Here is a 26,048-nt window from a genome sequence, read left to right on the forward strand (position 1 = left end):
GGGAGGCGGGTCACGCCGCCAGGGTTGCCATCTGATCATTAGCGCAGCCAACGTTCTGGCTGCGATAGGCTGGTAGAAGCGATGTCCTTTCATCTTCTTCTCTATTTCTCAACTTAGTCCTAAAGATCAGGTAGACTTGATGAAACAACTATCCAAACAGCGGAAACCAATTATACGGGGCAGTGAGAATAAAAAATGGACGGAAAAAGTATGTAAACTGTCTATTATTTCAGATGTAATCGCCATAACTGTTAATGCACCTACCGCTCTGAGAGACAAGATGGGCAACGCCTCCATGGAAAAATGTTTGCGGTTGCTTGCGGAACCATGATTGTACCCTGGCGTGCAGCTCTTCGTCCTAAGTAAACCGATGACAACGATGTCTGTCCTCAGGGCTCCAAAATATGGAAATCGCATGGGTAAGGAGCGGGACACTGTGGAGGATGTGTAAGGGCTTCCCTGACAGCCCGTCGGCCCGTCCACGCGTTGCCAATGTTATTTCGCCTATACCGCAGAAGTTTGGCTGGGAAGCCTTTATACATTCTCCATACAGTCCCGATCGCTCGCCATGCAATTTCCATAGTTTTGGAGCCCTGAAGAAAGACATTCGTGGCCGTCGATTTGCTTCGGACAAAAAGTTGCGCGTGTGAGTACAATCACTTACTTCTTCCTACTTGCCTCGTTTTTATTTGACTGCTCGTTATGGATTGCAGTCTGTGTGCCCAGGGTTCGGGAGGGGGGGGGGGGGGGACGAATCACAGATTGTTACTCTCTCTCTCTCTCTCTCTCTCTCTCTCTCTCTCTCTCTCACACTCTCACTCACTCACTCACTCCTAAATATAACTAGTCGTCACAACCCACTTTTAACGTTACACAAATGCCTTCTCTTTTGATAATAATAAAATACTTAAAATATTTTAAAAGGTGTAGCACATCGAATTAGAACAATGTTTAAGAAATTGCAGTTCATATAGATAGAGTATTTGAAAGGCGTTCGCCTGGAAATTGTACATTTCATGTAGTTGATTAAGGAACTACAGCAACAATTGACACTCCAAATTTTGACATCATAATTTGCATAACAGAAAATCGAAATATGCACTGTTGTCTATCATTTGTATTTCACTTAGCTCGACGACGGTGAATACGATTCTGTAGACTGATTATGCCAGCATTTATGTGAGGCAATTTTTTGTCTTTCACTTGTTTTCCGCCCACATTCCGAAAGTCTGCCTTTTATTTTTAGGTGGAGACTCTTTTCACTTTGTTGGTTTCCTCAATTATATGTTGTCTGCCGGTTCTACTTGTGTACTCACGGACCGTATCGGGCATGTTGTTGACATCAGATATGTCAAGCCTATGAATGAGCTACTTTTGTTGGCGGGAAAGTTTTCTGCAAGCCCATCCGCGCGGGCAGGCCTTTAGGAATGCAAGTTACCCTGTGGTAAACATAGCGTAATGAAACTTGCCCGTGTTTTAATACGCACCTAACTTTCCTGGTGTTCCAGTCTTATTCTGAAAGTGCCTCATCCTGTTCAGTTCATGATTGCACACGCCTGCAGCATTCATTAGACGGCGATTAAAGAAGTTGAACAGTTGGAAGTTCAAGAAATATTTGCGTTCATAGGCGTCCGCAGGTGGGGGTGCTGGAACCTGGATTACGAAGTTTTTGTTTATATGTTGATTGGATAACCCTCATTTCTCGGGGATATAATAAGTTTTTAATCTCATCTATAAATTAAGTTCTTATGGCATTACGTGTCTCGAAACTGTGTAAAAAAGACACACTGGACTCGCATTCGGGAGTATGACGCTTTAATCCCGCGTCCGGCCATCCTCATTCAGGTTTTCCGTGAGTTTCCTAAATCGCTCCAGGCAAATACCGGGATGGTTTCATTGAAAGGGCACGGCCGACTTCCTTCCCCATCCTGCCCTAATCCGATGACCTCTCTGTTTGGTCTCTTCCCCCAAACAACCCAAAAGTGGCAATTACAGAACCTACCTCCTCCTTGGAACAATTTCTGTGGACTCCATGTGTTTGCATATGTCTGTGAGCTTGCAAGCCGCTTTTAGTGGTGGTGTTTTTTTAACTATAGGTAATGGAGTGAATGCGCAGAAATAAACGGACCTTCGGTTGAAGACTTGATTTTCTTCATTCAAAATCTGGCGATTTCCACCAGTCACCTCAACCCCTGTGGTTCGACAAATGACCTCTTCCTCTTGTTGATTATTTCTTCCCCTTCTCCACGTAAGTTACTCTGTGCGTCCATAAAAATATTGAAATTTCTTGTATGATCCGTTAGTTTGACCATTCATTGCTACACATCCGTTTTTAGATCCCCGTGAAGTTATCAGATTTGTCATGATTATACCTGAAATTTTTTCTCGCAGAAAATTATGAAACTGAGCTTTTTCTTTCTTTCCTTTTTTATGTGACATCGTATCAATCATCCTTGACTGTCCAGTTTCAGTACATTGCCACAGAGCAGAAGGAAAGAATTTTTGCCAATGACAGATTTCTTGTCTTTTGGACCCGTAAACCACTGATTCCTTAAAGAACCAAACTCCCGTGTGCAAAACAGTATCGAACGTCTGATTGCAAATGAGCTTAATATTTGATGCTAAGCATATTATCGAGGAAAAAAAATTAGAAAAGCTTTAAATTCTGCATGATGTTCGTTGGAACCCGCTAAGTTCTCATCATCAAACACTAGATGAATATAGTCTGGGTAATTTGTCCTCAATTTTAAGTTAAAGGGAGTTTTTCATGCACCTCAGTATTTCCTGAATAGCATGTCACACAATGATAGAATTTTTCATGTGCATTCAGTGACATATTTATATAGATCCTGTCTGAAAAGTGTCTTGCGAATAGAGCTAATAGGAAAGAAGCAATAAATTAAAATGTCGTGTGTGATGTTGAGGTTTTCATTTTAAACAGAAGCTAGTTTTTCGGGCTTCAGAATGTGTATGACATCATACGTTCTGGACGCTGTCGTGCGGTGATATAATTTTCCAGGTGCCTTTACTGGTAAACGTGCATACTGTGCGCGAACTGCGTTGCGAATAGAGTCGGTAATAAAGAAATAATAAATCAAAACGTCATGTCTGATGCTGAAGTTTTGCTGCATGAACAGCGAAAATGTACTTAGCGATAAATTTTTTTCCTTCGTTTTGTGGTCGGTGTCGGTGCGAGCGCGCACACACACACACACACACACACACACACACACACACACACACACACACACACAGTTTTCAACTGTATCTCTTATCTTAGTGTGTTAAACTGTTAACACGAAATTAAACCTCTTAATAAGCAGATCATGACAGTATTTTAAATTTTTACATTCGGCTAATAATTGCGCGAAATACTGAAAATCATATTTTTGTTACCTATGGAAGCCGTTAGACAATCTACGTCTGGTGCAGAGTTCCATAGTTGTCGCTTAGTAATATATTGATACTAATGAATATATTTTGCCTGAAAGCGTTAAACCTCGTTGCATTGCCTATTTCATTGTTTGAGCTCAAGATAATTTTTATCGTTACTATAAGTAGAATAATTACGCCACGCTACTTCCCCTGTAGTTTATATTACTTTTTCGTTTGCTGACTTTCACCTGATCATACGTTGTGCCACCCCCTTGTCCCTCACCAGTTTTATAACTGACGAGGAGCGCAGCGCATTACACAATCATCAAGATTTGCGTCGTTAAGGACTTTCACTGTGCTGCTTGCGAACTGGGAGAAAGACGGGGGAGTATTTGGCTAAGGCCCTAGACTAGAGAGTGCTGGCGTGCCGCATGCGGCAAAGGAAGTGAGCATATATAACGTGAACGCTAAAGAAAGTAAGTCCGTAACATTCCGTGCATGTAAAGTTACGATGAACTGGAAATTTTCAATTTGGAAGTACCGCCACACGATTCTCTCATCGGTCCATCTTCTTTCTTTCCTTCTTTCGTTAGTATTTTTAAGCATATTAAGTGCGGCCCGAAAACACTCGTCATCTTTCAGTGTGGCACTTGTGTATCCATTCTTCTGCTGCTGTTTATGGCCCACAGTGTGGTGGAGCAAATCAGTAATTCTCGCTTTTTCCAGTCGGGGACAATTGTCATAAGTTTCATTTTGACCACACTGCTCTTTAAGGGTTAAAAATTAATATTGCTGTATGTGTGTTCTCGTAGTGGTCTACTATACACTAATTTAATTTTTTAAGTAAGATCCAATATCTAGAACTAGTGGATGCTACATTAAGTTGATTTTTGAAGGTTTTCGAGGATGGCTTACAATAGCCATTCCAGTACGAAGGTGAATTTTGTTTACGTTAACGAATGACTCACTGCTTTTTACAACGTTGAACTGTTTATTTTTTAAGCAACTGCCCTTTCGAACTCACCTCTATCATCCATTCATTTGATAGCACTTCGTAGTGTGCTATAACTTGACGATTTAACTCACTTTCAAACTTGTTATTCCGAACATAAGTTTATTTCGAAACACCTGCATTTTGTTCTTTAAAATTAACAGAATTGATATCAGTACGTGACTGCTTGAAGTGAATCAGCGTTTCTTTTCAATGATCAAGCTCTATTAATTACTCATGAACACTGGGGACCATTTCATAGGCAAAACCACAAACATCTGTGTTTTTCTAATATTTGGATTTCTTCCGTCTTCATTTGCCTGACATTTAAGACGGCGAGAACAGCATTCGGGAACCAGTGGCGTTAGTTGACCGTTATCTGGGGAATGTTGGTATAATTTCGTTTAAAGGGCTTGAACAGTGTTGTTGAGGGAACGTTAAACTCGGAGGTTTATAGAATTGGGCACGAACTCTGCTTACAAGGACAGGGAAGGAAATCGGCTGCGGCCTTTTTGAAAGAACCACAACCAGTGCCTTTAATGTTCAGTAGGTAAACCTAAAGCAACACGACCGGACGGAGATGTAAACGCCATTCCTTCCAGATAAATCGTTCGGTGACTCAACTGCTGTGCATCCTTGCTCAGCCTTTGATGGGACTTGTGGAGCCTTAAGTTTATAGCTTATTTCCAAAGACACGCGAGTACTCCTTAACGACGCCAGAGGCAGAAATGATAGTTTGCCTGTGGTACGATTTAACAAGAAAGCCATAAACAATAGGCATGGTCTTTGCTATCCTCACTTTCCGTTGTGAAGGGTTCGAGTAGTAGCTCTAATTGCCGGTTTTGTATAGTTAAAAACAAGATTTGTATGAGGGTTCTGTACACTAATGAATAGCTTCACCATGTTCAAACAACGTTTTGATTTGATTCGTTGAAACAGGATGCTATTTATACTACTAATGCGTCATGTAGTCCCGAAGTGGGATCGTTGTCGATAAGAGATTTGTGTCAAGGATACGAGTGTTGTAGCGAGTGCTGGCTGTTCTCGAACAAATAGAGTTGGAGCAGGAAAAGAGAAAGTTAAGTGTAGCGACGGGGACAAGGGGTATTACTTACATCGACAAAGATTTATTGATATTGTTGTCAATACGTTGCACGATATGGATTGGTAATTGTGAGGTTCTTTTACGATTTAACAGTCCTCTAAAAATAACTGTAGTCAAGTTACGTTATTTGTGACAGCGCTGAAACTCTTGTGTCTGTTCCTTGGTGTTAACTTTCTGAAAATGTGAGTTTTAAACACTATTTTTCTTGATTAAACGTGCTACTGCAGATCGTAAATTTGCGACAGTTTACGGCCGGGACTGCGAGACCTAAGTTATTGCAGTTACCTCGCAAATTGAGATTCCTTGTCGTTCTGTCGCTTTCATGCTTTATTTGATTGTTATTTTATTTATTTTATTATTTTTTGTTTGCTCTGAACTTTTTAAATAATTATTTGTTTATTAATGTCAAGAGCACACGTGAAATCAGGTACATAATTTCATCACGTACTAAATTCAAAATATGACGGCACAATCTGTTTAGTAATTCAGACTGAACGCTTAAATGCAATGACTCGCTAAATGGTTCACCTAATACTGGACTACCTGATGAACATTTTCTTGCGACATTGTCTGTCACTCCACCCCGTATGTGTTAGAGATAATCAGTTCTTCTCCACATTCATAGAAGATCTAATCTATAATGCTGCTTCATTTTCTGAGGCTATCTATCGCCTTCACATGACCCTTTCGACATTTTTATGCGGAACTGGGTGGGTGTTATGGTGAAAGCTAATGATAAGCATCCTCACAGAAAACTGGTTCACAATCATCCCTGGATCTGAGAAGTCGATGGGTACTGTGTGGAGCGACCAAGAGGTGGGGGGCTATATCCGCGTCCGTGGTGTTTCGTCACACGTGCCTCTTGGGTCGTTGTAACTGGCGAGGACCTCTGGGAGCTCATCATTCGTTTGCTGTGTATTGGCTTCGTGAATCCGAGCTTCCTAAGCTAGGGACTGGTGAGCACTGCCAGTCCTCTGTAACCGTAAATCTCTGCATGCTTCAGCGACCATCGTGCGGTGCGGCAGTAGAACGCTGTATCACAGGGAATGGAAGTCTTGGCCTAACTGCCAGGATTGCGAGGATGGTAAAGACCCCCTATATATATAAATCTCAAGGTGTGCTACGCGCTTATAAGATGCATGGGTGTCTTCCATCGGTTCGGCTGATCTGTTGGACCGTACTAACATCCAAACCCGAAGGAGATTACGTATGTCTAATCCACCAGAGACGTCTGTTGACAACAGTAGCAGTAACGGACCACACCCTGTCGTTTGTTGTTAAACTCGACGAAGGGTCATGTGAAAAGTTGTCACCTTTCTACAGACCTAAAGCCGTCCGCAGCTCGTGGTCTCGCGGTTGCGTTCTCGCTTCCCTAGCACTGGGTCCCGGGTTCGATTCCCTGCGGGGTCAGGGATTTTCCCCTGCCTCGAGATGACTGGGTGTTTGTGTTGTCCTCATCATTTCATCATCATCCACGGAAGTGGTGAAACTGGGCTGAGAAAAGGTTGGGAAACTGTAAGGGCGCTGATAACAACGCAGATGAGCGCCCCACACACCATATATCATAATCAGACCTAAAGCTGTAGAGGGACTTCAGAATAACTTAAATCTATAAAGAGGCTGAGGAATGGTACACTCGCGATAGAGACGCTGATTACTCTAAAGGAGTCGTAACGTGCTGGTACATCATGGATTTAGAAACCAAAGAACCCCAACAGGAATGGGAATTTAACGAAGAGGGTTGATAGTGAGTTTAAGAAATCACACCTTTTATCCTGAAATTCAGTTTAGCAAAGTGGCGTGCAGGCTGTCTGTACTATAAAATTAAGCCCTCTGTACCTAATCCAACGCATTGCTTAAGTGTCAACACTTGTTATACCACCATGATTTGCAACGGAAGGCTACAAATGGACTGTGTGGCTCCATTGCCCATGAATCCGATATTCAATGTACTGCCCTAACCCATGTGTGTAAGGTGCCACAAGACCCATCCAGTTCGGAACAAAGTGTATCCTGTCATTGCAGAAGAGAACAACATGCAGGAGTTGAAACACACAACTCATTTCATACCGTGACGCAAAGAAGGTGTTAAACGCCTCGGAGCCACCCACATTCATGCAGTTGTTTGCCTCAACACTGACGCATCATGTACAGAAAACTAGTGCTGGCACCCAGTGGTTGACAGTGGAGCATAGCACGTCTACCTGCAAATGTCAGTGTAACTGCAAACCTGCACAAGAAGTCGAACAGCATAGCTTTAATACATTCTGCACAATTATCGCAGCAGAATCTGTCAGTTCCACACAACAGACAAAAGGGAACCGGAAACATATTTTTGTTAATTCGGCCGCAACCCACCGTCCCCAGAATCCAAGCTGGGAATGAAACCAACAGGCCAAAACAGTCAGGTTCGAAACCATCAGACCATGCGACCTCGGTCGCGTCTAATGGATCAGATGATGACCATATCATCCATGATACGGATGACGACGTCTGCCTGATGGAACCACCGAACCCCCCCCCCCCCCCCCCCCCGAAGTAACCTCTCCCCCTTCTCCAACCACTCCAGTTACTCCACGACGGAGGAACGACAAGAGGAAAAAATCGTTAACATGTGTTCCGTACTTCTTTGATGTGTTTAGGACACATGTGGAGGGACTACGTCTATTAGCACAGGGTAGATCAACATGTATATGTATTAAAGAGACAATTTTCAGACGTTCATGAGCTATGTGGCTACATTCTTCACAAAAAGGGCGATCTTAGTGGAGAGGAGATAAAGGAGGAGTGGATGTTTTCGTAAACAAGCCAACCACTCTCGCATCCCGCTTTCGTAACCAGCCTAAAAGAAGTTGCTGTATTGGCGCCTGTGCGTTATGGCTGGAAAGTCTGTTCACTCCACCTGCGACCTGCATTAAGTGCTTGAGGAAGAAGTTCTCAGTGAATTCCTTACTCAGCTCTCGGTCCCTCCTCCTTTGCGATGATTTTAACGCACACGGTGTGCTTTCCGGCTCTGCAACTACAGGCTTCTGGAGTAGAGCAACTGAGAGCGTTCCTATGTCCTCGCGTGCATGTTTGTTGAAAATGGGACAGAGCTCGCACTTCGGCACTGTAACAGTTCATTGCTGTCCGATCCTCGAATGAACCGCTTAATGGGAAGTGGTCGATGACTTGCACTCATGTGATATTTTCCCGATTTGCATTCACCTGCCAGACAGAGTTGTGGTGCCGGAAAGAAAGCCACCAAGATGGGCGCGTAGCAGACCAGAAATGGCTTTGCAGCCTACTTGTTGTGTTTGACACACTTACAGCATCCAGGAATGGTTAGGTCGTATTACTAGAATGATCCACCACGATGCTGAAGCATCCATTCCGCAGTCTCAGGCCAGCTGAGAAGGTAGCCTGTGCTTTCTTTGGTGAAGAGATGAATGTGACTCTGCGTAGGTTGAAGTGCCGGCCAGCTACAGAGATCTTGCTAGCCTTTCGGTTAGCCAGGACTAATTATTGCTGAATTATCAGATGAAACACAGAAAAATCGTGGGAAAAGTTTCTGGCTGCCATAACCAATTCCGCAGAAAGTACAGTCGTATGGAAGCAATCACTATGATTTGAGGGAGAGGAGGGAGGTACCCAGCGGCTGCTGTAACGGTGGGCGCAAATATCGCAATTGGTCCGGAAACATTGCCTAGGCTAGGGCGCCCTGTTTTACGACACGTACCGCCACTGCTAATTATGACTCGGCTTTCGAAAACTACAGAGTGGCAGCTCAGAGGGGCATTTGGGATTTTAGCTCCGCCATTGATTCAAAATACAACTACTCCTTCTGTATATGGAAGCTGGATTTTGCATTATCTGCTGCTCGTGATCACAATGGGGCCCATTATAGTATGTTACGGCGCCTCACAAGATGGAGCCAAAAACTCTTCTTCCCCCTTTTTAACCTCATTAGGGCGTCAGGACATATTGCTGACTCGTAGGGCGAGACAGTTTTAATTCCACGTCTAAATCTGGAAGGACCGCATATATCCAAGTAGTTACGTAGTGTTGCCTTCTCTAGCTGTGTGGAAAAGACCAAGGAGAGGATGATCAACCGTCGTCTTATCTAGATCTTACAATCCAGGCAGCTTCTTGGTAGGTTTCATGGTAAGTTCAGAAGATACCGCTCCATCTTCGATAACCTTGCGCTCGTTGAAGCAGCTAAACAGCAGGCTTGGCTTTCCTCCGCCATCATCGCTTAATGGGTATTTTTTATTGACATCGAGGTGGTCTACGGTACTACTTAGAGGCATATTGTCCTCGGGCAACCCCATGAATGGTGACTTGAGCATTTCTGGCGCGCGCACTTTTCGGCCTTTCATCATGTTTTTCTTTGCAATTAACGTTTTAATAATTTTGCAGCCTTTATGCACACTCGTCTCGTAGTTTGGTACAGGCGCTAAAAATCCTGCTATCGTGCGCGCACACCGACTTATCATCATCGGTAAATACGTCGTACGAGTGGGTAGCCATGCCTGCTACGGCACTGTGGCGTGGGTATTACATTGTGTGACACCGACTGCAGGCATGTAGCTGCAAACAAACTTAAACTAATTAGGCAACGTGGTAATTAAAACTTTGAATATCGCTGTAAGTGCGAAAATGGGTGGATAGGCCACATCGACTGAAATGAACTTCTGTCATAGATAAGGTATGTGATAGTGCACAAGTGATTTGGATTACAGAACTGTACAATATCTTTCAGAGTCTTATATCATGCAAAGTTCACTGTGACACAGTCAGCTTCTAAACGTCGTCGCGTTCCATCAGGGAGAGCTATATGTTATCTGATCCGTTTTTCTCCTTAAATCTTAATGTAAGTCCTCAAACCATCAGTAGTGGAGCAGTGATTGCTGAGCACCATGACGAATGAATTGCTGTTTGCCACATCCAGAACGTTGATACCCATTGTTGTTAGAGGAAGACTTACATATCATGTTCGGTATGTATGGTCAGGCAGTGTTGTGGGGATATATGGATTTCGAAGTCGCCTGAACGGGAGTAATTTCTTTGGGCTTTAAAATCTCAGTTGTGTGGCTGTTACTGCTCTATTTTCGCGGCTGTGTAGTAGTAGTAGTAGTAGTAGTAGTAGTAGTAGTAGAAACCGTGTGTTGCATCCGTTGGTGCTGTAAGCTATAAGACTTGGCGTTCACCCCGCCCTGTCCCTCCCGTATGTAGGTTGTCAGACTCCGATCACCACGGTGCTGTAGTTTCAAATGCATATATGGTAAACACTCTTCAACAAGATGAAGGGAGAGTTCATCGGAAAGCATTACTTGTCCCCGTCCACTCCCCACCCTAGACTTGGTTCACACATCCATTCCGACGCTTAACATTTTTGGACAATGGGAGATGCCGGGAGAGATACTCATGGTGTCGAGCTGTCGGCACACATTGATTGACACCTGTTGCAGTGCTTAACGTCGATCCCTGCGGACAACTATCATATTCCGTGGTTCCTCACCATCATTGTCACAGGAACATGCCGTTCACGAAGAAGAGGAAATATTCATGTGAACATTTTGTTTTATTCACGCACATCATGCACATCAGCTGTTACATTCCGCCTTCCTGGATTTCCGAGAAGCTTTCAACACTGTATCACATCGTCGACTGCCTACCGTGATGCGAGCGCACAGAGTATCTTCGTGGATTCATAAGATACGTGAATAAATCGATGAATATTTTACTAATAGAACCCAGTACGTTATACTGGACGGCGACTGTGCAACAGAAACTGGAGTAACGTCGGGTGCGCATCAAGGAGTCGTAGTAGGGCATATTATGTTCTCAGTATATATAAACGATTTATCAGACATTATCAGCAGCACTGTAAGATTGATTGCTGATGTCGCTTTTGTTTACATGACGATAATAAGGAAATTCTGAGTGACTTGTACAAAATTACCGCTTAATAAAATGAATTGCAGCCGTATCAAATTTGGATGAAGGCAAGTAATGCTATGTAACGATGAGAAAGAACCCGATAGGATAGGATTATAGGTGAATATCTTGAGCGCGACGCATCGTACAAGTATTTAGAGGTAATACTGAGAGGCGGTATGAAATAAGACGATCGCGCAAAATTTTTATAAGAGAAGGCGATTGAAAGACTTGAATTTGTTGCAAGGACTCTGGAAAAGTATAGTCCATCTGCAGAAGAAATCTCATACAAACAGCTAGCACGGGCAATTCTGTAATGTTGTTCCAACGTTTGGAGTCCATGTTAAGTGGGCATGACAATAAGCATAGTAGGAATGAAAGACGTAGCAGATTGGAATAGCCGGTGCGAAAGTACAACCTAAATGCTCTTGAACGTAAATGAGAATACTTTGAAAGACTACACGTAGTTCACGCGAAAACCGTCGTGTGTAATTCAAGGAATAGTATTCGAAGAAGACTAAAACAGTTCTGCTGTCACCATCGTATACACTGATGAGCCAGAACATTATGGCCACCCGGCCTGTTGTCGATAGAAACCGGTCCAGGCTTTAGCAGCGTCACCTGTCGAGGAGTGAGTGTTTGTTGGATATACGCACGTTGCATATAGTATCAATGAGCGTGCTGTCCGTGTGTAGAATAGGGAAGGCGCGCAATTTATCTCAGTCCGACCGAGGACAGTTTGTGACCCGGAGACTTGGCGCGAGCATTCCGGAAACTGCACAACTTGTCGGATGAGTGCTATGGCGTCTTTAACTCGTGGCGAATCCTGAATGAAACCACCTCCAGACGTCGTGGGGTTGGGCGGCCTCCCCTCATTACAGGCTTCGGACGTCATAGGCTTGGGCAGGTTGCAGGACAGGCGGCGAACTTTGACGGAATTAACATCAGACTTTAATGCTGGACAGAGTAAAAGTGTGTCTGAAAACGCAGTGCGCAGGATACTCCTAATTATGGGCCTCCCCAGCCGACGACCCGTGCATGTGCCTAAACACCACACCATCGGCAACTACGACTGTAATGGGCACGTGACCATTGACACTGGACGTTGGCGCAGTGGCGGAGCGTTGCATGGTCCGATGAATCCAGATATCTTCATCATGCCGATGGGAGGACGCGAATACGTGTGCTTTTAGAACAGCTGACACCTGCACTGCGGGTCGGAGACAAGCTGGCGGCGGCTCCGTTATGCTGTGGAGCACATTTACGTGGGCATCCATGGGGTCCAGTCGCTCGTGCAAGATACCATGACGGGCAAGGACTATTGTCCACTGGTTGCAGACTACGTACACCCCTTTATGACGATCATGGTTCCCGACGACAGTGGAATTTTCTGACAAGATAATGCGCCATGTCACAGTCACAGGAGTGTGATGGAGTGGTTTGAGGAACACAGTGGCAAGTTCCAGTTGATGTGATAGCGCCCTAATTCGCCAGATCTGAACCCGATGAAACACATCTGGGATGTGATTGAACGTGGCGTCAGAGCTCATCGTCCCTTTCGCGGAATTTACAGAAAATAGATGACTTGTGTGTGCAGTTGTGGTGCCAACTCCCTCCAGCGACCTACCATGGCCTCATTGCTTCCGTGCCACGACACGTCGCCGCTGCTATCCGTGTCAAAGGTAGGGATATCGGCTATTAGGTAGCTGGTCATAATGTTTGGGCTGATCAGTGAATATAGGGAGCATGAGGATAAGATGAGAGAAGTTGGGGCGCAGAGGCATATAGACAATAATTTTCCCATCGCTCTTAACGGGAATGGGGTAGAGCAGATGATTGATAATATTGTTGCGGAGTATTTATGTAGAAGTAGTTGGAGCTGTCACATCATGACAAATACAGTCCAGAGAGATTTATCATTCAGCATCTCACGAACTCTCACATGCTGATATTGTGAATTTTGCTGTTGACGAGGCATGCAGACAAATCCTTCGTTTGACGGTCCTTCACGTAAGAGTTTGGCATGACGACGACCATTTTGGTTACGTAAGAGAGAACGCCGCTCTTACCAGGTACATAGCTGTCAACATAGTTTTTATTAATTTATTCTGTGTGTTGCAGTTTCACAATTTTTACTGGGTCTTAACTGATTTATTTCTTCGCGGCCTTGTATCACCTAATTTTGAAGGAATTTCGGCGATGTATTGGGTTTCTCGAGCGTGTGACGTTTATATCTCTTATGTTGACATCAAACACTCTCGGATGCTTTGATTAAACCAAAGCTGGTACATTGTGCTGTAGAGTGACTCAGACCACTTGCTAATACTCTCACTGTGCGTGTCTGATAACAACCCACCACACCGTATAGCTAAGTGATGATGTTATTTTTAATTTTCGGGGGCGGTGCTCGATACGACCCAAAATGATCTTCATATACTTTGGAGAGAGGCACTAGTCTGAATCGGTGCCACTCTATAGCACGCTTTTTTCTTCCAACATCTCTGTTTCTCAGATGAGAGGCATATACATTTCCGAAATATGGTTTTACCGGTTTTTAATAGTATAACGACATTGTCAATATTTAGCTAAAAATGAAAATTATGATACCACGGTAGTATGTAGGACAACTCTCCCTGAAGTGGAATATTTCCTATACAATATTTGCAGACTTATTTGCGATAATAGTAATTAGATGTCCTGTTTCCTCGACTATCGTCATCAGTTGAATGCAAATAAACAAATATGTATTTAAATTATTCATAACATTGCAACTATCCCGCCATAAATCATGGTTCTGACATCGCCAAGGTAATCAAGAAATGTAAATAGTTGCGCCTTTCGCGTAGCTTGTGTGTATATTCAGACTTAAATGCTCTTGGTGCTGTATTGACCTCGATCTCATTAGCTATGGCGTTTACCTTCTGTTTAAGTTATGCTGTCTGTGATTATACCCTAAGACAAAGACATCTGGGCGAAAGCGGATTGTGCTCCTTCAGTATGAGTCCAATAGTACTCGCTAAGTCAGTCAATGACTTAGGGGGAAAAGTCTCAGTAAAACTCTGTGTAAGCTAGAAAGATATCACAAAAGCCTTTAATTCAGCTCGTACACTTTAATTGTAGTATTGTGTTCTTGTCTGGTTACGTCATTCTCACTAGACAGATAGGAGGCTGGCTGAATTTATAACTTTTATGGACTCATGTGATAAGTCGGCTTAATGTGCATGTTTGGATTTTAACGGCTGTTCCGAAAAAGATAAAGGCAAATGTTGTTGGGGTGGGGCAACTCATGAAGGATACTGTGTAAGATGTATGGTAGAGCCCGTTACAAAATAATAATAATAATAAAATTAGAGAGACAAAGAAAACTACAGCAGACTAAATAGCTTTACTTGGTCTCCGTGTAAGCTACACAGAGAGCCTCCCTCCTGTAGTGTAGATGTAGAGCTCATAACTCTGTCTCAAACTAATTGGTTACTGATGTCTACTGGGTCTGATTTGCTGCCAGATAGTGTGTGTGAACTAGATGCTTTGGTTTACTAGCGCGATGCGCGCAGATCTGAGATCCAAACGAAAATGTTTGTACACTACCAGAATTTCGTGATACGTCTCAGAATTAGCTTCATTTGGTGTGGCACAGGCGAACAGCGAAATTCTGCATGACCCGCTGAAATGTCGGAACATCGATGCTGTCAATGACCTCCTGAATGGCTGTTTTCAGCTCAACAGTGATTTTGGGGTTATTGTTGTACACTTTGTCTTTAGTATAGCTCCACAAAAAGGAGTCGCATGTTTTCATGTACAGCGAATATGGTGGCCAATCGAGGCCCATGCTAGTGGCCTCTGGGTACTCCACAGCCAGAATGCGGTCTCCAAAAGTGCTGCACCAGAGCATCAAACACTCTCCTGCTTCGATGATTCTAGTTCTGTCTTGAATGAACCACATATAGTCGAAATCAGTCACTCTAGGTAATGGGAATGAAATCATCTCCCAAAACCTTCATGTACCGTTTGGTATTCACCTTGCCATCAAGGAATATCGCACAGATTATTCCATAACTGGACATTGCACACTATACAGTCACAGGTTGAGAGTGAAGAGACTTCCCGATCGCGGAATGCGGATTCTACGTCCCCCAAATGCGCCTGCTTTGCTTATTGACTAATCCATCCAAATGAAAGTGGGCTTCTTTGCTAAACCAACCATATTTACACCAAGGTCCTGTTAGTTAATTCTGTGGCCAATAGTGTTGACGAAACACAGCCGCTGTTCCATTGCCCTGAGTCTTAATGACTGATGAGTTTGAATTTTGCATGGGAAGAGATGCAGGTCTTCAACAACAATTTGTCGTAGTGTCTCCCGGGTGATAACCACCTGTTGTGCAGCTCGTCTGTTCTATTTTCTGGGGCTGGTTTGAAGCAGAGCATGTGTCTTCTCGATGTTTTCAGGCGTTTTCACCATTTTTGTGCGACCGACATTTCCAACACTGTCATCAGGAACACTACCCGTTCTCTCAAACTTGTGAATCAAATTCTTGATTACCGAGAGAAGTGGCCCAAATGTTAGCACACGGACTCTTCATTCGAGCGGCCGATGGTTGAGACCTGATTTAGATTTTCCGTGATTTCCCCAAACCTCTTCAGGCAAATGCAGGGATGGTTCTTTTGAAAGGGCACGGCTGACTTCCTTTCCCATCCTTCCCTAATCTGATGACCTCGTTGTTTGGTCCCCTTCCCCAATTCAACCAGCCAAATTCTTGATTGTTAGTACACTTGGACCGGTTGTCTTCAGCTTGAACTCGGCCGCAAATTTCCTTTGGGCCGCAATTGGACTGTTCTTGTTCGCATATTAGGCCTTCACAAGCGCTATATCCTAAGGCAGTACCGTGACATTTTCACGTGCAATGACCGACGACGACAACAAGGCGCGTGCTCATGCGCATGCCAATTCCCATCATGCCCCACGGACAACCGTGCAATTTGAATGCCCTAACGCTAACAGTTCAGAAGTTACGACGATTTTGTTTCATGAAGTTCAATTATTGTCAACTTGTATCTGTAGTGTAATGTTCTAAGTTACTTAGTACGTTTTGTGAGTAATGATATTTCGGTGATAATGACAATGACAGAGACATTCATATCCCGATGCTTCACTTTTGTACACTAAAAATGATTATTTAACGAAGGATAATGATAATATCCTTCGTTAAAATAATCATTGTTGGCGTATAAAAGTGGAGCAGTGGCATATGAATGTGTCTGTCGTTGGAATTGGTGTTCATCGAGTTAAAAGCTCAAAAATTTTCGTTCTCTGTGTACAATAAAATTTGTCTGTCAATCAAAACTAAGTTAAGATCTTATAAGACGGTGGTTCAACCAAAGGTAACATACGAAAGTGAAACTCTTTTCAAAGCTACACAGGAAAACAGAATCAATAAAATCCTAAAAGTGGAGAGAAGAATAGATAGGACATCTATAAATAAGAAATGTCAAAAAGGAGTACAATGGCTGATTGTGCCAAATGCATGCTTTATAGCGAACTGGAGTACAGATACTATACGGAAAAAATGTCTCTTTTTCGCAATATGACTACACCAGAAACGAGACTACCAAAAATAAATTATAGAAAAGCTTTGGAACATGAAGCAAGGAGGAGGATGAATAAAGGAAATCAGGAAGGATATGATAGAACTAGTTTCAACTCTGTGCGATTCGCAAAACTGAACATTTAAAGACACTGAGAAACATAAATATCAGATTTAAACCAAAACTAGACAAGTGACAAACAATAAAAAGGGTATGAGAAACGAGAAAAAAGATCAGGACGAATGAAAAGATACTAGACAATTTGGAAAGAAAACTTGAAAATGATGAGCAGGAAAGGATTCACTGAAGTGGTCCAATGAGGTCGTAAAGGCAGAAATAATAATAATAATCTTGTGTCCGTCTTTGTAGACTTGAGAAAATTAGTATTTCCGTATGTCGTGAGATCTGGTTAAACTTCTTCAATGAATTCGGCGTCGATCAGAGAATGTTATACATTGATAGTGTCACCCTGACAGGTTCCTAGAATATGTCTCGCACGCCTCTCTGATCGAAACAGGAGCCCTACTACGTGATTACTGTTTCTGTTGCTTTGCAGTTGCGTTCTCGAAAAGATTATTTAAACCTGGCGAACAGAACTAACAAAAGACGCCTACCATCACGAATGGGAACCAAATGCAAAGGGATCGCAGTAAATTGACAGCGTGGCGATATCGTCGGCAAAAGCTGGACAAACGATACAAAAACCACTAAGAACGCAATTAGCCTGCTAAAGGAAATCATCGAAAAAGTTGCCCGACAGAAACACGCAAACTGTAGACAGTCTACCAAACATAAACATAATTCAACACTTACATTAAAAATATGCAATCGAAACAGAGTTCCTAGCTGGCGAGAAGGCTTCTCGGAGAGCTGCTGGAGAAGGAGCACAAAGTAGTGACAGGCATACTAGGATCACAAGAACAGCCTTCATTTAAAAAATCCATTGAGAAATGTACCGTAAAGTATAAAAAGATAGGCACCATGCAGTGGTCTTGTAGAAATGGACAGAATTAGGAGACTAAAGAGATACTTGACTTTTTAGACACAAAACCCCCAAACCTCAACGTTATGATTTCCAAGTACCAAAGACAACATGCAAATAGTCGAATAAATTATTATTATTATTATTATTATTATTATTATTATTATTATTATTATTATTATTATTGCCTTTACGACCTCATCGGACCACTTCAGCAGTGACATTTTTGGGTAGCAGCTGATGATAAACTGAATGAAATGAGACGAACACAAGAAACTGTCGCGGTGTCCACTATACAGAGGAGGGCAAATAAAACCTATTCAACGCGAAAGAAATAAGAAACGAAGGAATTTTGGGCACAGAAAAAAAATGAAACTAACAGCCACATGCAATAAAACTAAACGAAGTCCAAGGAGCTCCCAGCTACTAACAATAATAATTTAATAGTAGCCAGAATATAATTGTTCGAAACGTGAGCTTGGTAAATTGAGTGATAGCCGATGCTTAAATAAGGAAGTCTGTGCGGTATGCGCATACTAAAGAGAAAGCTCGATGTTGTTTCACTAAATCGATCAGTTTCGGAATGGCAGTTGAAAGCGGTTTACCTTGCGGCGATACTGCCCAGTGACTAAGCAGTTGTGAGGACAGTTTTTAACAGGGACACGTTACCGGCGTTGGGTGTCTTGAAAAACCCTTGGATACATCTTTTAGTGCTACTGGCCGTTTTGGGGCTGAATTGGAATAACATAAAAACAAATATCGATGTTAGTAGCGAGAAATCCATGGTCAAGAATCATTTTAGATGTTTACAGTTAATTCCTGTTTATTTTCTACATGAGAGAATCGGAGTACACAACTTCCATTGCGTATAAATGCAAGGATAGCACTGTTTATAACTAGACTAAACCATCTATCACGGTGCTACCTTCATAAATAGTTTAAATATTCTCTTGATTCTGGTTTAGACTCCAAACTTTTTTATTTTATTTATTTATTTTTTTGCTTTACCGTCATTCGTGTAATTAATAGTAGCATGTCTCTTAAGGTTGCAATTTTGGTACTGTTGTCAGTTTTGAGATTTGTACGTTTAAACATGAATCAACAAGGGTTGGCGGAATGGCACTCCCTCTAGAACCTACTACCATCGAACCAAGGCTTCTCTGTGATGTTTTATATTGCATAAACCTCTATTTTTGAAATGTAAAGGCGTGAAAATTCTCATGTGCTTGAGGTAGAAATTAAACAAGCTGTTCTTGATTTGTGAAATTACGTCGTGACAACACAGCACAGTGCGTTAATAGTTATCCTTCAGTGTCCTCGGCTTGCCGCGTCCCCTTCCATCGCTTCCTTGAAATATGACATCAGCAGTGGACTTTTTTGTCCTGCTCGTTTTGCATATCTTCTTTTGGCAGGTTGCCTTATTTACTGCTGTTGAGACGGCTTGTCAGCGCAGTCTTGCCTTGGCATGGCATACAAACAGAGTGAGAATTTGAAGCTTGACTTTAAAGGTATGAAGCAGACGCTTTTTTTAATGCTGTTGTCTGTTTTGTTTTGGTCCAAATGCTATATCATTTAATGCAGCTATATTCTTTTTCAGGCTGTCACGGAACTGAAGGTTTGAAATACGCAAGATACATATGATTCTTTGGACCACCTAAGGAAAGCTGTCACAATCATACAAGCTCCTCATCACTTAACAGATACGATTCTTGATATGAGGAAATGCATGCAGTAGGCACGAAAAGACATGTATTACTGCTTGTGGGATCACAGACGACGTAGGATTACATTTTTAATATCTCCACGAGTGGCGCACACTTTAAAGACTTGGAATTTACATGAGCCTCGTTTTAAAATCGTACCGGAGGTGGCGCAACTGTAAGACACGGGAGCAATATATTTGGAAGAACGGGAATTCAAGTCCCCTTCCTGCCGCAGAGGTTTGGGTTTTCCTAAACCAACGCAAATGTCGGGACGGTTCTCTGAAAAGAGCACGGTCGAGTTACAGCCCTATTCTTCCCCAATCCGAGCGTTTGATCCCTCTCGTCGATGGTACACGGGTGCGACACTGACAAATTTTAGAAAATCAAACGAAGATTAGTTTTAAAAACTTAAATAATTTTATTATTTTTCAAAAATATTCCTTCAAAACACAAGTACATTTCCTGAGGCATTTCAGAAACTGGGTTTTTACAATGTTCCTCAGCTTCATTTGATGACGATTCCTAGCATTTTATCTTTAGTTTTTGGAAACAAAATGAAACGCAAGATATATCAGGGCTGTATGGTGGAGGGTCCATGGTTCTGACCTTTAGGTCATCCAGATACTTACTCATTTGTTAATTTCTCGGCATGCGACGATGTGTGGTCATGGTATCTAATTATTTTTCATTTTAGCCGTTTTGCATGAAGCTTTTCAAAAACTTGTGGTAAACAGACAGTTGTGTACCAGTCGGCACAAACGGTACGTCCATCTACTCGTATTAATGCCATAGTAGCATTATGGCTCGTTTTGGGGAGGGAGGAGGGGGGGGGGGGGAGAGAGACCAGCAGCCATCTGCTTACCAGCAATGCAAATTCGTTGGGCTTCTGTAGGCTTAGGTTCTGTTCGAAAGTTTCAGTGATCCGACTGACTTCCCTTTTCAGAATCATAACAATAAATCCAGAAATAATCACAGGAAGGATATTCGAAGCCAAATTTGTTGTAATATTTTAATAATGCGGGGCCACAATCATAATATATTTCTTTAAAGTCAGTACCGCTATTAGACTGTTATTAATTTACAGTGATACATTTACGCTAACACAATCATGATTTCGGCTTCAAAGTGCCGTTATCGAGTGTTGTAAGTGTTATAAATTGCCTAAGATGGCATACACTATAAGACACAGTGTCTAAGAGGCGCCCATCAGTAACAGCAGTTCTTGGGCGCCTGTCACGATATTCGTTACTAAGAAAAACCGATCTCGCTTGAATTCGTTGCGTCAATTGTAAATTTTTGTCTAAGATGGGGCTGATCTTCACATTGTTTAAAGCATTAATGACGATTTAAAAGCATAAAAAATAACAGCCTGGAATTCTTCTATAGTTAAATTCATTTTTCAGTGCACACACAATCTTTAAACGGTAATTAACCACTATTATAGCAAATCGAATAAAGTAAACAACAACTTGCAGAACAGAAAGTAGCTGTCAAACACATTGACGAGCCAAAGAAACTGGTACACCTGCTTAATATCGTGTAGGGCCCCTGCGAGCTCGCAAAAGTGCTGCAGCACGACGTGGCATGGACTCGACTAATGTCTGAAGCAGTGCTGGAGGGAACTGACTCCATGAATCCTGCAGGGCTGTCCATAAATCCGTAAGAGTACAAGGTGTGGAGATCTCTTCTGAACAGCACGTTGCAAGGCATCCTAGTTATGCTCAATAATGTTCGTCTGGAGCGTTTTGTGGCCAGCGGAAGTGTTTAAACTCAGAAGAATGTTCGTGGAGCCACTCTGTAACGATGCTGGAGGTGTGGGGTGTCGCATTGTCCTGCTGGAATTTCCCAAGTCCGTCATGAATGGATGTAGATGATCCGACAGGATGCTTAAGTGTGTGTCCATTGTCAGTGTCGTGTCTACTGTACAGCTGGAGACAGCGTCTGCCGTAAATTATCTAGGCGTAACTATCCAGAGCGAGAATGAGATTTTCACTCTGCAGCGAATGTGCACTGATATGAACTTCCTGGTAGATTAAAACTGTGTGCCGGACCGACACTCGAACTCTGGACATTTGCCTTTCGCGGGCAAGTGCTCTACCAACTGAGCTACCCAAGCACGACTCACGATCCGTCCTCACAGCTTTAATTCCGCCAGTACCTCGTCTCCTACCTTCCAAATTTCACAGAAGCTGTTCTGCTAACCTTGCGCTTCGCGGGCAAGTGCTCTACCAACTGAGCTACCCAAGCACGACTCACAACCCGTCCTCACAGCTTTAATCCGAGTCTCGGTTTGGCGCGCAGTTTTAATCTGCCTGGAAGTTTCATATCCAGAGCGACCTTAAGTGGAATGGCCATATAAAACAGATAGTCGAGAAAGCAGACACAAGACTCAGATTCATCATAAGAATCTTAAGGAAATTTAACTCAGCCACGAAAGAAGTGGTTTATAAGGCGCCTTTTCGCCGGATACTTGAGTATTGTTCATCTATCTGGGATCCCTATCAGATAGGAATGATAGAGGAGATAGAGAAGATCCGACGAGGAGCGCGTTTCGTCATGGGATCGTTTAGCTGGCGGCGGAGAGCGTTACTGTGATAAACAAACTCCACTTGTAGACGTTACAAGAGAGACATTGTGCACCACGGAGAGATTTACTTACGAAAACTCGGGACAGCACTTTTCAGGGGAGTCAGACAACATATTACTCTCCCCCCCCCCCCCCCCCCCCCCACGCACATCTCGCATATTGACCACGAGGAAAAAATTTGAGAAATTAGAGCCAATACAGAGGCTTGCCGACAATCATTCTTCCCGCACTCTATTAGCGAGTGGAACAGGGTTGGAGGGATCAGACAGTGGTACCGAAAGTACCCTTCACCACACACCATTATGTGGCTTGCGGAGTATTAGACGTATCACGGGTCCAATATCACTCCAGCAGCACACGCCCAACACCATTACAAAGCCTCCACAAACTTGAACAGTTCCCTGCTGACATGGAGGATCCATGGATACATGTGATTGTCTCCATATCCGTACGCGTCCAACCACTCGATACAATATGAAACGAGACTTGTCCGACCAGGCATCATGTTTCCAATCAACAGTTTTCAGTGTCGGTGCTGACGTGCTCAGGCAAGGTGTATAGCTTTGTGTCGTAGAGTCATCAAGGGTACACCAGTGGGCCTTCGGCTCAGAAAGCCCATATTGAATGGTTCGCACGATGACCCTTGTTGGTGGCCCAGCATTGAAATCTGCAGCAATTTGCGGAAGGGTTGCATTTCTGTCACGTTGAACGATTCTATTCCGTCGTCGTTAGTCCCGTTCTTGCAGGGACTATATTTTTCTTTCTTTCTTTCGCCTCCGGCCGAAGCGATGTCGGAGATTTGATGTTTTACCGTATTCCTGATATTCACGGTACACTCGTGAAATTGTCGTACGGGAAAATCCCCACTTCATCGCTACCTCGGAGATGCTATGACCCATCGCTCGTGCACCACTTTAACACGACGTTCAGATTCACTTAAATCTGATAATCTGCCATTGTAGCAGCAGTAACCGATCTAACAACTGCGCCAGACACTTGTATTGTGCCTGTTTACATATCTCTGTATTGGAATACGCATGCATATACCAGTTTCTTTGGGGCTCCAGTGTAAAAAAGAGTTTGTTGCTTAACAACCATGGCATTCTAAAAAATTTCAGATTTCTGTCGTACTGTTTCATTATCCTTTGTAAAATGGTTGTGCATCGAGCTGTAGTGTTCCATGGAGAGAGGTGATGATCACCTAAATTAACCGTGAAAAAGAGGAAAACACATCCGTTTCGTATAAACGCAGGATCCTCACTAAGAGGCATGATTTCATGTTTAACAAACTAAGACAAGTGTTGCAGTTAGAAGCTCTGTGCGTGAGTCTTGAGGCCGTGTAACAAGTATCAGGACTTTATTCGTCCAGCACATTGTGGTGACAAAAGTCATGGGATACGTTCTGCTATTGTATCGGACCTTATTTTGCTCGGTGTAGTGCAGCATATCGACATGGCATAGACTCAATAAGTCTTTGGAAGCCCCCTGCAGAAATATTAAGCCATGCTACCTCAATAGCCTTGCCGGTGCAGGATTTCGCACACGAACTACCTCTCGATTATGTCCCATAAATGTTCGATGGGATTCATGTCAGGCGATCTGGGAGACCAAATGATTCGCTCGAATTGTCGAGAATGTTCTTCAAACCGGTGACATGACGGATTCTCATCCATAAAAATTGTTTCGTCGTTTACCAACATGAAGTCCATGAGTCGCTGCAAATGGTCTCCAAGAAGCCGAACATAACGATTTCCAGTCAGTGATATAACGATTTCCAGTCAATGATCGTTCAGTTGGTCCAGAGGAACCAGTCGATAGCTCACACCATTGTGGAGCCACCTCTTGCACATTGCCTTGTTGACAACATGTGTCGATGGCTTCGTGGGGTGTGCGCCACACTTGAACCCTACCATCAGCTCTTACCAGCTGAAATCGGGACTCATCTGACCAGGCCACGATTTTCCAGTCGTCTAGGGTCCAATCGATATAGTCACGAACCTAGGTGAGACGCTGCAGGCCTTGTGCTGTTAGCCAAGGCACTTGCATCGGTCATCTGTTGCCAAAGCCCATTAACGCCGAATTTCGGCGCACTATCCTAACGAATAAGTTCATCGTCCGTCCCACATTGATTTCTGCGGTTATTTCACGCGGTATTGCTTGTCTGTTAGCACTGGCAACACTAAGCAGACGCCGCTGCTCTCGGTCGTTCAGCGAGGGCCGTGGACCACTGCGTTCTCCTTCGTGAGAGGTAATACCTGAAATTTGGTGTTCTCGGCACACCCTTGACACTGCAAATCGCGGATCATTGAATTAGCTAACGATTTCCGAAATGGAATGTCCCATGCGTCTAGCTGCAACTACCATTCCACGTTGAAAGTGTGTTTAATTACCGTCGTCGGGCCATAATCCCGTCGGAAACCTTTCCACATAAACCACACGAGTATGAATGGCAGCTCCGCCTGTGAACAGCCCCTGTTTACCATGTGTACCCGATACTACCTCCATTTGTGAATGATACTACCTCCATTTGTGAATGTGCATACCGCTCTCCAATGACTTTTTTTTCGCCTCAGTGATTTTAGAATAAGACCACTTGACGACTGCCAACAAACTTTATACATGATTTCAAACGTTCTCTAAACTTTTCCTCGCTTACATAGTTAACGTCGAAATTAACTCGTTTGTTAAGTAATGAGAAGTTTGAAGGTGCTTTGTACATGGTATAACATCCCAGCTTCCTCAACCAAATTATAACGTTTCAGGTCCTCCACCAAATTATAACATCCCAGGACTTTCTGCACCAAATTATAACATTTCAGCTCCTCAACACCAAATTAAAACGTTGCATTAGGAGGTGTCTGCTTCGTGCAAAAGGTCTTGAGTTCATATTGACAACAACAAGTAATTCTTCATTACAGACGTTTATTTACAAACAGAACTGCCAGACTTCACAGACTCAACAACTGACTCTCAGAGCTAACCGCACTGCATATCTGAACTGAACTGGCCACTGACAACTCCTAGGTGTATTAATATCTTTCCAAACAATGAGTGTCTTTGACAATGTTTTGTTTACAATACGATAGCAATTCACGACTTAAAACTAAATTAGACATTACAGAATTTTAGTACAGATTAAAGTAAGTAAAAGGATCAGTACATATAAATTCTTACAAGCATAATTTCCAAATAGATTTTATAACATTTTTCTACCAGCTTCTGGATAACCTTCACCAGATTTGTACCGATGTTTCCAGAAATATCTTGACATTTGATTCTGGATATTTCTTGAGTGATTTAGAACAACTATCTATATGTAAAATGATTTAAATCGTGTTTCAAAACGCAAACAAATCTTTTTAGCAATATTTCTTGATACAAATTGTCTTTCGAAATTAGACCATGAAACAGTTTTCACAAGTTTTCGCATTTTTGCGATCATAATACAGAACTTCTCCATAGAAAGTTCCAGAAGTGTGCATTAAACGCTCACCCACAGACTTTCTCTTTAGCTGGTGAGTCCCCAAAAGCATCTTGTCCATATTATACGAAATAATTTAGCTCAAAACTGATAATTTATACAATTAATCAGAGCTACAGCAAACAGTGAGTCTTTCTTTTACAAAATGAAATATAATTACAAAATTGAATGAAAATAGGTTACTAACACTAATATATATTTATATTAATTCTATTTTTGTTCTTTCTGTGCAAAATGTCCTAATATTGACACAGTACAATATTTAAACATCACCAAAGTTTCCCTTTACATTTTGCATATCTGTATCGACATCCCCTAAAAG

The 26,048-nt window shown here is 42.8% G+C and overlaps 1 protein-coding gene across 1 annotated transcript in view; it reads left to right on the forward strand.

Annotated features, from left to right (window-relative positions):
• The window catches only part of LOC126272058 (kinesin-like protein KIF14), a 234,826-nt gene that overhangs the window by 104,415 nt on the left and 104,363 nt on the right, over nt 1-26,048 (forward strand). The window lies entirely within an intron of this gene.

This window comes from Schistocerca gregaria, chromosome 5, assembly GCF_023897955.1.
Source record: "Schistocerca gregaria isolate iqSchGreg1 chromosome 5, iqSchGreg1.2, whole genome shotgun sequence".
NCBI classification, from domain to species: Eukaryota; Metazoa; Arthropoda; class Insecta; order Orthoptera; family Acrididae; genus Schistocerca; species Schistocerca gregaria.